The sequence below is a fragment of the Physella acuta genome, unplaced genomic scaffold (genome assembly GCF_028476545.2).
Source record: "Physella acuta isolate Inbredline_101_S28 unplaced genomic scaffold, ASM2847654v3 ptg000154l, whole genome shotgun sequence".
NCBI lineage: Eukaryota > Metazoa > Mollusca > Gastropoda > Physidae > Physella > Physella acuta.
The window spans coordinates 229,333-237,911 of record NW_026731673.1 but is presented as its reverse complement, the minus strand read 5'-3'; the positions used below and the strand labels follow the sequence as shown (position 1 = coordinate 237,911).

Genomic DNA, 8,579 nt, shown 5'->3' with positions numbered 1-8,579 from the left:
TACACATATTCGCCTGCTACAGTTTGACCTACACATATTCGCCTGCTACAGTTTGACCTACACATATTCGCCTGCTACAGTTTGACCTGACATATTCGCCTGCTACAGTTTGACCTGACATATTCGCCTGCTACAGTTTGACCTACACATATTCGCCTGCTACAGTTTGACCTACACATATTCGCCTGCTACAGTTTGACCTACACATATTCGCCTGCTACAGTTTGACCTGGGACATATTCGCCTGCTACAGTTTGACCTACACATATTCGCCTGCTACAGTTTGACCTACACATATTCGCCTGCTACAGTTTGACCTACACATATTCGCCTGCTATAGTTTGACCAGGGACATATTCGCCTGCTACAGTTTGACCTACACATATTCGCCTGCTACAGTTTGACCTACACATATTCGCCTGCTACAGTTTGACCTACACATATTCGCCTGCTATAGTTTGACCAGGGACATATTCGCCTGCTACAGTTTGACCTACACATATTCGCCTGCTACAGTTTGACCAGACACATATTCGCCTGCTACAGTTTGACCTACACATATTCGCCTGCTATAGTTTGACCAGGGACATATTCGCCTGCTACAGTTTGACCTACACATATTCGCCTGCTACAGTTTGACTTACATATATTCGCCTGCTACAGTTTGACCAGACACATATTCGCCTGCTACAGTTTGACCTACATATATTCGCCTGCTACAGTTTGACCTACACATATTCGCCTGCTACAGTTTGACCAGACACATATTCGCCTGCTACAGTTTGACCTACACATATTCGCCTGCTACAGTTTGACCTACACATATTCGCCTGCTACAGTTTGACCTACACATATTCGCCTGCTACAGTTTGACCTACACATATTCGCCTGCTACAGTTTGACCTGACATATTCGCCTGCTACAGTTTGACCTGACATATTCGCCTGCTACAGTTTGACCTACACATATTCGCCTGCTACAGTTTGACCTACACATATTCGCCTGCTACAGTTTGACCTACACATATTCGCCTGCTACAGTTTGACCTACACATATTCGCCTGCTACAGTTTGACCAGACACATATTCGCCTGCTACAGTTTGACCTACACATATTCGCCTGCTATAGTTTGACCAGGGACATATTCGCCTGCTACAGTTTGACCTACACATATTCGCCTGCTACAGTTTGACTTACATATATTCGCCTGCTACAGTTTGACCAGACACATATTCGCCTGCTACAGTTTGACCTACATATATTCGCCTGCTACAGTTTGACCTACACATATTCGCCTGCTACAGTTTGACCAGACACATATTCGCCTGCTACAGTTTGACCTACATATATTCGCCTGCTACAGTTTGACCTACACATATTCGCCTGCTACAGTTTGACCTACACATATTCACCTGCTACAGTTTGACCTACACATATTCGCCTGCTACAGTTTGACCAGGGACATATTCGCCTGCTACAGTTTGACCTACACATATTCGCCAGTTACAGTTTGACTTACACATATTCGCCTGCTACAGTTTGACCTACACATATTCGCCTGCTACAGTTTGACCTACACATATTCGCCTGCTACAGTTTGACCTACACATATTCGCCTGCTACAGTTTGACCTACACATATTCTTAGAGGCGTAGCGACCCTTCCCGGCCCCCGGGGACAAACTTTCAATTTGCACCCCCCCCCCCCAAAACTTTCGATTTGCACCCCCCCCCCCCCCCCCCCGTCAAACTATTTATAATTTGTTTTTCCAACCCATTTTGGCGCCTCTAAGGTCGACGCCCGGGGACATATGTACCCCCCTCTGCATATTCGCCAGCTCACCATACATGGCCGATCATTGCCTTATCGAAATGACGTCATCTGTTAATGGCCGCTCTAGACATGCCTCACATTATTGTCATTATTTAATTAATTAGCCAGCAATCAGTCAATTTAAAACAGGAATAATTGACGGCAACAGGTTGAGCAAACAACAGATATGATATTTTTTTTAATTTTAGTTGGAAAATTATTTACCTGTCAAATGTGTTTATACGATAAAATTAATAATTGGTTTAAATGTTCTCAGAAGGCGTCAGATGTTTATTTTATATTAACGCAAGCCATCAACTTTCATACATTGTGTACATGGCTTTTTATTTTAGACATTTTTTTTTTTGCGGAGAGTGAGGGGAGATATGGGTAGATACAGAGCAATTTTGAAAATACGTTTTTTTTAAAAAAAAAAAATTCATTCTACTTTTAAAAAAAAAAATCTTTATGAACATTTTATTATGAAAACTAGAAACATCAGTTTAACAAATATCAACAGGTATTGAATACTTATTAAAAATTGAAGGCACCATCGACAATTATACAGCTACAGGCTCAACCGTAGCCATTTTAATTTTGTTAATTTGTTAGTTCAGTAAGCTGGATCTAACTAAGAAATGCTTTAGAAAGTTTCATAAATATTAGTTTACCATTACTTTCATTACAAAAATTCAGTAGAACAAAAAATATTCATTGTTTACATTGACTTTTTAATATGTGGAGCAGTAAAGTTTGAAAAATGTGGAGACTCCACGAGAGACTATTTTAGCTGAGGTCTGAATATCAGTCAGACATAAAACCCTGTGTGGGGGTAAAATGTACTTTTTTAAAAATAAAAATGACTTACAAAATTAGAATCTTATATTAAATGATTCAACAACCAACATTTTAGACAAATTTAAGACTTAGAAAATGGTTAAGCACAGATATTATAACAAGTGTCGACAAAATAATTCTTTGGCACATTGACGCCACATTTTTCAGCAGATTTAAAGCTAATAAAAAAAATTAAAAATATAGGAATGTGTTGAGCTAAAAAAAATTGTTAAAATTTCAGGATTTAATTACAACTTTGGTTCACCAGCAACTATCTGGCTCTCAATACCGCATTCATCACGTCCTCGAAGAATTGTGAAGAAACCTAAAACACAAAGTCAAAATATTACATTATTCCAACACATCAGGATAACTCGATTCAGTTCTACCGCTCACCATTAAATGCGTATTATCAGAGGTTCTAACAATATTTACCTTTGTCCCCTCCCCCCTCCCCCAGTCAGGGTTCCAGGAGTTGGCCAACAGCCAGTACTTGGTTCCATTCTCAACACCATCAGTGTTTCTTCCAGACTTTTTTCTCCGGGGAGGGGGGGGGGGGGCACTCGATATTTTTACGAGGCGGTCAGCATTTTCCGGGGGGACGGGGACGGACACTAGTAAAAGTATATTTTTTACTGTATACATTCCATCTCGATCGGTGGGGGGGGGGGGGCGGTATAGGGGATGCCTGGAGGAAGCTCTGAACACCATATCCAATAAACGTAACGGTATGGCCTCCCAGCTCTGTTCCTGATGCTCAAGCTGCATGCTGTAGTTGAGGAGATCACTGTGAACAGAAAGAGCTGCCTCGACTGGTCCGCTCACTACAAGCTCCTGCATAATGTTCTCTTCACCTGGGATGCTGAGGGTTCTGACACCAAAGTGTTTGTCCTTTACGTATGGGACGGAATATGAAGGTTCACAGACTTTTGCATGGTGGTGTGGGTGGCTATGGTCCACCACAGGGTTTGGGTTGACAGTGTGGTGGTCACATGGGGGGATCGGATTTGGATGTCATTATTTTTTTTTAATTTTTTTTTTCATTATTTTTTTTACGATTTTTATAATTTAAGACAATCTTATAGACTATAGACATACCATCATTATACATTTTTTTTTTTTTTTTTTTTTTTTTGCATGAGATAATTTAATGCAGAGAACCATTTATTTTTACCAGTCTTGTATCTCTCTTCAAATTTGGCTTTCACTTCTCTCCTGGCTTTCCTTTTTAGAGTTGGATCTCTAAAGACATCTTTGTTGACCACATTCTTTTCAAAGTTGATATCAACTGAATATCTGGTAGGCATAAGGTGATTGAAGTTGTAAACTTTTCACAAAAGACTTGACTTTATATCTCTGTTTAAGTTTCTTTTTACCCATGCTTCTTGTTACTTTCCTGGGATATCTGTCAATACCAGCAACTAAAGCATGACCATAAGGCTTGTCTGTAGTTCTCTCATCATAGTTTTTAACAATAACAGCTTTTCTCCCAGCAAATCGTCCACCAAGGACCAACACCACTTTTCCAGATTTCATAAATTTACCCATGTAAATGGCTTAGTTTTACTAACTTCACTATTGATTAATTAATTTCACTTATCTAATTACGGATTGAAATAGATTTTAAACACAAATATTTTTTTTTTGTTTTTTTTTTTTTTTTTTTTTTTTTTTATTTTATTTTTTATTTTTTTTTTAAAGTAAATAAGTGTTTTGACTGTTTAGGTACTGGTGATAAACACAAATATAATACATTTATACATGGTCTCTATCGGATGTAAAGTACGAAGATGTAGGTTTAATAACTTATAAAATCAAACTGAAAATTTAAAATATTATAAAAGTGTAATTATTTATAGCCTTCAAAAAGTGTTTAGATCTTTTATAAAAAAAAAACCCAGTAAATTAAATGATACAATTATTTCTTTTTTTATTGCTTATTAAAAAGCACTATTATTGCTTAGATGAATTGGCTGCATGTTGATTACAATTCTTGTAACGAAACAGTAAATGAAGAGTATAATGTATGATAAGGTTGTTTCCCCTTAATTTTACACGGTTGTAGTTCTTGCGTCAAAATTCCCCAGCCTCGAGTTTACGCTGTTTAAAAACCCCAGAAATTACAGAGGTGAAAAGAAATAAAAAATGTGGGAAAGAAAAACAAGAGATTAAAGGCCAAGCCGACGCCGAAACAGGAAGTGAGGCATTAATTGAATTAAGTGCAGAATGGCTTAGTTAAGGTTTAAACCGGAAGAGCACTTCAGTTCATGGGAAATTAAGAATAGAAGTCCGCGGAGGGAAGGGTGAGGAGGTAGACCCATCAAGATTGATTTGGATGGACTCGGTTTAACTAATGAATTTAATTGACTGTAGGGCTCGTCTAGACAAGGACTCGGTTTAACTGATGAATTTAATTGACTGTAGGGCTCGTCTAGACAAGGACTCGGTTTAACTAATGAATTTAATTGACTGTAGGGCTCGTCTAGACAAGGTCTCGGTTTAACTAATGAATTTAATTGACTGTAGGGCTCGTCTAGACAAGGTCTCGGTTTAACTAATGAATTTAATTGACTGTAGGGCTCGTCTAGACAAGGACTCAGTTTAACTAATGAATTTAATTGACTGTGTGGCTCGTCTAGACAAGGACTCGGTTTAACTAATGAATTTAATTGACTGTAGGGCTCGTCTAGACAAGGACTCGGTTTAACTAATGAATTTAATTGACTGTAGGGCTCGTCTAGACAAGGACTCGGTTTAACTAATGAATTTAATTGACTGTAGGGCTCGTCTAGACAAGGACTCGGTTTAACTAATGAATTTAATTGACTGTAGGGCTCGTCTAGACAAGGACTCGGTTTAACTAATGAATTTAATTGACTGTAGGCGCTCGTCTAGACAAGGACTCGGTTTAACTAATGAATTTAATTGACTGTAGGGCTCGTCTAGACAAGGACTCGGTTTAACTAATGAATTTAATTGACTGTAGGGCTCGTCTAGACAAGGTCGGAATTTATCGAGTAACGAAACCATTTATTCATTATTTTTCTAGGATATTAGGGGTGAAAGGTTACGACAGTTACAGTACAGCAGAGGCGTAGCGAGGGGGGGACGGGGGGTGCGGATCGCACCGGGTGACACCATTTAGGAGTTTAGGAGGGTGACACCAAGGCAAAAAATAGCAAAATATATAGAGAGAGAAAAACTTGAGGGGGGGGGGGGTGCAAATCGAAAGTTTGAGGGGGGGGGGGTTAATCTAAATTTTGGGGGGGAGGGGGGTGCAAATTCGTAAATTTGAAAGTTTGTCCCCGGAAAGGGTCGATATGCCTCTGGGGGGGGGGGGTGACACCATTAAGTGCCGCACCGGGTGACATCCGACCTCGCTACGCCACAGCAGTACAGTATTATGTAAAAAAAAAACATATAATTGCCGAGCCACCTCCACCCCGTCCGCTGTATAGGATTACCAGCCACCCCCTTCCCCCGTAAATTCATTTTTTAATGAGAAAATTTTGTGACAATTAGAGTGTAAAAATATATTTGTGACAATTGGGGTGTAATGAGAAGTATGGATGATGCCACCATGTTTTTTTTTTAACGACGAAAAGGGTTAAAATCCAGATCAATTTCGTGCAATTATTGTTTTTCAAATCTTGCCAACGAATTCATGAGCTGTTCACTTTTGAACAACAAGAACGCTACGAAAATGTAAAACTGCCCCTTCCCCCTTGTCAATTTCCATATTGCAAAACGAGTTGCACGGTGTATTGGAGTGTGTGGTACACCTCACCCCTCCCCCCTCCCCCCCCCACACACCACCCACCTCTCACCCACACTTTCACATATTTCTTTGTTTGCAATGTTAAGTCAAATGTTGGGAGAGATAAATCAAATTTTGCTCTTGAATCGTGTACGGCGGTGCTTCTCAAAATGTTTGAACATGTGCCCAGTATCTTGCTATGATTTTTATACTATTGAAAAGTGGTTGACTTCAACACTGTCTAACTGGACAGTACAATCACATAATAAACAATTCACTTATCTGTTCGTATAACCTAGTAGTCAAGTGCGCAGGTGAAGTAGAGTTAACAAGTTTTATTAGTACATAATATAAGGGGATAGTATGGTCTGTTTTACGGAAGCCACATTTGCTTTGACTGCCCAGGAAACAGAGAATCGAACTCAGACATCTTGACTAAAGTTGAGACGTTCTACCTTTCGACTACCTTTCCGGAAGTCTAATCTTACTTTTTATCTTTAACTTTGACCTAACTTATAGAACTCCAATGTTTATGCATGGAATAGATCCACATGATCGAATGTTACTATCAAGTTTCAGTTTCGATTGCTTTATTTCCGGTTGTTTTACTTCCGGTTGTTTTACTTCCGGCTGTCTAACTTCCGGTTAACTTAGACCGCCTCTTTCACATAGAGTAGCATCAAGATTTCCGCCAGCTTGTTTCGCTTTCCACTAATGGTAGCTTCTTATACCATATCATATTTCTTGCTTCACAGCAGTGGTTCATAACTTTATTTTTAAGGTACCGAACCCCACCAGTTTAATATGCGCATTCACCAAACTCTTCTTAATAGTTCTATCGTCCGCATCGACGAAATCCGATCGCGAATCATATGAGTCGGGTGTGTGTTGAACCCCTGAGATTGACTGACCGAACCCGTGAGGTTCGATTGAACCCGGATTAAGAACCCCTGCTTTAGAGTAACGTGTCTTCATTTGCGGGGATTCTCACTTCCTGTTTCCAGTCATTTATTAATTACCGTAATTGTTAATCCTCTAATTACCATAGACAATAATAGAATCCTAGCCCGTACTTACATTAAAATAGTCTGTAGTTCAATTCTTAAGCTTGTTCAAAACATGTGTACATTTAAACAATTACGTTATCTTAATGAACCATTTAGGGTATCTCTGTACAGAACAGATTGAGAACCCCTCTCTAGATCGATCCCATCCTTTTATTATTTGTTTTCTAATGTACAACCCATCCACCCCTTCACCCCCCATCCAACCCGTTCCCTTCTTTAAAATCAGCGATCTCACAGGGGAAGTAAGAAGGTCTATTGATTGTGAACAAGGGGGAGACAACTACAGAAAAATCACGTCCCTGTATTACTCAGTTCCCCTATAGCGTCAATAAACTTTTTTCCCCTTAGATTTATGGCCGCTCACAATGGCGACCGACACAATTTAGTACAAGAAGACACGAACTCTTTTCTCTCAGTGTTGGTTTACAGTGGTCTCATGGAGCAACACTGAGGCGGTTATGGTGTATTGATATTTGGGAGAATAAAATCATTTTGCTTGTGTGTGGTTATTTATCATGCTCAGAAATAATTTTTTTATATTAAAATTGTTCCCGCCCTAAAGGTTAATAATGGATCTACATGAAATAATCACAATACATTGTTTTGTTTTTTTTCCGTTTGAGTTGTCAAGAAAATAAAAATTATAACAAATCTGATTTGACGTGAGAGTTGTTTCCCTTTTCTGCGTAACACGTACATCTATAGGGTAATCTCCCTTCAACCAAACTTTAAGAAGTGTCTTTTTAATGCTCTATGACGTATGTTTAGTAATTTATTTCTAAAGCCTGGCATGGTCTCACTATGGTGCTGGTATAGTGTGTATGCTGTCTGGTCTCATGATGGTGCTGGTATAGTGTGTATGTCCTGTTGTCTCACTATGGTGCTGGTATGGTGTGTATGTCTTGTGGTCTCACGTTGGTGCTGGTATGGTGTGTGTGTCGTGTGGTCTGACGATGGTGCTGGCATGGTGTGTATGTCCTGTAGTCTCACTATATTGCTGGTATGGTGTGTATGTTGTGTGGTCTGACGATGGTGCTGGCATGGTGTGTATGTCCTGTAGTCTCACTATATTGCTGGTATGGTGTGTATGTTGTGTGGTCTCACTA

General features: G+C 39.4%; 1 pseudogene; it reads right to left on the bottom strand.

Moving 5' to 3' along the window:
* Positions 1-2,872: 2,872 nt before the first annotated feature.
* LOC131935691 (large ribosomal subunit protein eL27-like) lies at positions 2,873-4,235 on the bottom strand (annotated as a pseudogene).
* Positions 4,236-8,579: the final 4,344 nt, after the last annotated feature.